Genomic DNA, 4,594 nt, shown 5'->3' with positions numbered 1-4,594 from the left:
GGGCGGCGGGCGGCGGGCAAGGGCGCAAGGCACGGGCGGCGGGCAAGGGCAGGGCACGGGCGGAGGCGGCGCTCACTGGGGACGGGGGCGGCGGCGCGCAGGGCTTCGGCGTCGGCGTCGGCGTCGGGGCAGGGCTTCGGCGTCGGCGTCGGGGCAGCGCTTCGGCGTCGAGAGAGAGGAGAATGGGAAGTGGCAAAACTGCTAAGTGCAGTATTTATAGACGCACCTTTAGTCGCGGTTGGAGAGGCGGACCGCGACTAAAGGTACCCTTTAGTCGCGGTCCGCCTCCCCAACCGGGACTAAAGGGTTTTGGCGCCGCTTCCGTTCCCGCGCAGAAAGACCCTTTAGTCGCAGTTGGGGACAACAACCGTGACTAAAGGGTACCCTTTAGTCGCGGTCCGCCTTCCCAACCGGGACTAAAGGTCTGTGCTAGAACTGGCGCGGTGCGGTGGGATGTTTAGTCCCACCTCGCTAGCCGAGAGGCTTCGACAGTGGTTTATAAGCGCGGCTGCGCTCACCACTTCGAGCTCCTCTCAAATGCAGGCTTACGGGCCTATTCTGTCACTATGTGCCTGTGGGCCTACTCGGCCTTCTGCGGGTCTGAATCCTGGCCCTTTAATGGGTTTCTAGTCGTATTCAGGCCGTGGTGGCCCAGTAGGTGGCATATTTTCTTTTTTTCTTCCTTTTTTCCTTTTTCCTTTTTTCTTCTGTTTTTTTCTTCTGTTTTTTTCTTATGTTTTTCTTCTGTTTGTTTTTTTCTTCTGTTTTTCCTTTTTTCTTCTGTTTTTTTCTTCTGGTTTTTTCTTCCTTTTTCCTTCTTTCTTCTTCTTCCTTTTTCCTTTTAAAATCAGAAAAATAAAACTAATTCATTTTAAAATCTTAAAAATACAATTATATATCAAAAAAATCAAAAAAATAAAACTAATTCATTTTAAAACCCCTTGAAGGTTTGACAAAAGGTTTGATACATCATTCAGTTCATCGACCAAATACAAAGTTTGGTACAATAAATTATTACACATCAATTCTTCCCTTGTGTCCCTGCTTGCTTACGATTGTGCCGTATCCATGGAGCATCCTCATCATTTAACTTAATGCTTGGGTCAATGTTCACTTTGAAGGGCGGAATTTCACCAAACATAATATAATCTTCTGACATGTCTGTCTTGTCCTCCACTCCCACGATGTTTCTTTTCCCTGAAAGAACAATGTGGCGCTTTGGATCATCGCATGATGTACTGATCGTTTTCTTATCTTTCCGTTTCCTCGGTTTGCTACTCATGTCCTTCAAATAAAAAACCTGAGCGACATCTTTGGCAAGGACGAATGGTTCGTCAAGGTAACCAAGATTGTTGAAATCCACCATTGTCATTCCGTATTGCTCGTCCACCTTTACCCCACCTCCTGTTAGCTTGAACCATTTGCACCGGAACAAAGGGACCTTAAAGGAGGGTCCATAGTCAAGTTCCCATATCTCCTCTATGTAACCATAATATGTGACCTTTTGCCCATTCTCGGTTGCTGCATCAAAGCGGACACCACTGTTTTGGTTGGTGCTCTTTTTATCTTGGACGATCGTGTAAAATGTATTCCCATTTATCTCGTACCCTTGGAAAGTCGTTATAGTCGAAGATGGTGTCTTGGCCAACATGTATAGCTGATCTACAACATCATTGTCATTCATTAAATGTTTTCTCAACCAACTGCCGAAAGTCTCCATGTGGGCCTTCCTAATCCAGGATTCAGGCTTCCCCGGGTTGTCCGAGCGTAAAATATTCTTGTGTTTCTCAAAGTACGGAGCCACCAAGCTGGAATTGGTCAGTACAGTGTGGTGTGCTTCAGTCAGAGAATGGCCGTCCATACATATCGTTGATTTCCTTCCGATCGTGCCTTTTCCACTTAGTCTCCCCTCGTGCCGCGATCGAGGAAGACCAATCGGCTTAAGGTCAGGAACAAAGTCAACACAAAACTCAATTACCTCCTCATTTCCATAGCCCTTGGCGATGCTTCCTTCTGGCCTAGCACGGTTACGAACATATTTCTTTAATACTCCCATAAACCTCTCGAAGGGGAACATATTGTGTAGAAATACAGGACCGAGAATGAAAATCTCTTCGACTAGGTGAACCAAGAGGTGCGTCATAATATTGAAGAAGGATGGCGGGAACACCAACTCGAAACTGACAAGACATTGGATCACATCGTTCTGTAACCGTGGTAGATCTTCTGGATTGATTACCTTCTGAGAGATTGCATTGAGGAATGCACATAGCTTCACAATGGCTACTCGAACATTTTTCGGCAGGAGCCCCCTCAAAGCAATCGGAAGCAATTGCGTCATAATCACGTGGCAGTCGTGAGACTTCAGGTTTTGGAACTTTTTCTCCGCCATGTTTATTATTCCCTTTATATTGGACGAGAATCCAGACGGGACCTTCATACTGCTCAGGCATTCAAAAAAGATGACCTTCTCTTCTTTGGTCAGAGCGTAGCTGGCACGACCTTGAAACCATTCCGGATGCCGGTCATCAGGGTCTTTCAAACGTTGCTGGTCCTGCCGTGCTTCCTTTGTATCATTTGTCTTCCCATACACGCCCAAGAAGCTTAGGAGGTTCACGCAAATATTCTTCGTAACGTGCATCACGTCGATTGCAGAGCGGACATCTAGGACTTTCCAATATTCTAGCTCCCAGAATATAGATTTCTTCTTCCACATGGCTACGTGCCCATCAGCTCCCTTCGGAACTGATTGTCCGCCAGGACCCTTTCCAAAGATGACTTTCAAATCCTTGACCATATCAAATACCTCAGCACCAGTGCGTTCCGCAGGCTTCGGCCGGTGATCTGCCTTGCCGTTGTAATGCTTGCCCTTCTTTCTTACTGGATGAATTTTCGGAAGAAATCGACGATGCCCAAGGTACACGTTCTTCTTACAATTTGGCAAATGTACACTTTCAGTCTCATGTAAGCAGTGCGTGCATGCATTGTATCCCTTATTTGACAGTCCCGAAAGGTTACTAAGAGCAGGCCAATCGTTGATGGTTACGAAAAGCAACGCTCGTAGGTCAAATTCCTCTTGTTTGTGCTCATCCCACACACGGACACCACCCCACAGCTGTAAAAGTTCATCAACTAATGGCCTTAGGTACACATCGATGTCATTGCCGGGTTGCTTCGGACCTTGGATGAGCACTGGCATCATAATGAACTTCCGCTTCATGCACAACCAAGGAGGAAGGTTGTAGATGCATAGAGTCACGGGCCAGGTGCTATGGCTGGAGCTCTGCTCGCCAAAAGGATTCATGCCATCCGTACTTAGAGCAAATCTTATGTTCCTTGCGTCAGCTGCAAAATCTTTGAACCATCTGTCGATCTTTCTCCATTGCGTTCCATCTGCGGTGTGTCTCAACTCCCCGTCCGACTTACGGTCCTCTTTGTGCCATCACAACAACTTGGCATGCTCTTTGTTCCTGAACAGACGTTTCAACCGTGGTATTATAGGAGCATACCACATCACCTTGGCGGGAACCCTCTTCCTGGGTTTCTGGCCCTCAACATCGTCACCAGGGTCATCGCCTCTGATCTTATAACGCAATGCAGTGCATACCGGGCATTCATTCAAATTCTCGTATTCACCGCGGTAGAGGATGCAGTCGTTGATGCATGCATGTATCTTCAGAACCTCTAAACCTAGAGGGCAGACAACCTTCTTTGCTTCGTACGTACTGGCGGGCAACTCGTTATCCTTTGGAAACATATTCTTCAACATTTTCAGCAAGTTTTCAAATGCCGAGTCAGCTACACCTGCCTCTGCCTTCCATTTCAACAAATCCAGTGTGCAGCCCAGCTTTTTCAGACCATCATCGCATCCGGGGTACAGCGCCTTTCTGTGATCCTCTAACATGCGATCCAAATTCTCCCTCTCCTTTTCAGTTTCGCAGCGTCTCCGTGCATCAGCAATGGTCCGACCAAGATCATCAACGGGATCATCACGTGCCTCTTCTTCACCTTCCCCTTCACCTTCAGCATCCTCCATGAAAGTATCACCGAAATGAGCAAGATAGCTTTCATCGATGAAATCATCCCCTTCTTCATCTTCTTCCATTATAACCCCTCTTTCTCCATGCTTGGTCCAACAATTATAGCTTGGCATGAAACCATGCCGAAGCAGATGCATGTGAACATCTCTTGAGGAAGAGTAACCCTTCTGATTCTTACAGATAACACATGGACAGATAACAAAACCCCCCTGCTTGGTCGCATTAGCCACTACGAGGAAATCTTTCAAACCCGTAGTGAACTCGCCGGAGAGTCGGTTACCGTACATCCATTGCCGATTCATCTGCATTATTATAATATAAAATATATAATTAACCATCATGCATTTTTTAAACTAACTAGCTACAAACAATATAAATTAAACAATGAACTGCACACATGCATATTTTATCAATGACACACATGCATGAAAGGTTCAAGTTGCTAACCGCGATCGAGGAGGAAAAAATAAATGAGGAACCTCAAGTGTGGCTCCAACACTTCATATCATGTTTGTTTCACCCTCTTAGGGCATTTCATCAAACACCTTGTGTGC

The 4,594-nt window shown here is 46.4% G+C and overlaps 1 pseudogene; it reads right to left on the bottom strand.

Annotated features, from left to right (window-relative positions):
- Positions 1-1,060: 1,060 nt before the first annotated feature.
- LOC119290084 lies at positions 1,061-4,327 on the bottom strand (annotated as a pseudogene).
- Positions 4,328-4,594: the final 267 nt, after the last annotated feature.

The sequence above is a fragment of the Triticum dicoccoides genome, chromosome 4A, assembly GCF_002162155.2.
Source record: "Triticum dicoccoides isolate Atlit2015 ecotype Zavitan chromosome 4A, WEW_v2.0, whole genome shotgun sequence".
NCBI lineage: Eukaryota > Viridiplantae > Streptophyta > Magnoliopsida > Poales > Poaceae > Triticum > Triticum dicoccoides.
This window is presented reverse-complemented; position numbering and strand designations above follow the sequence as displayed.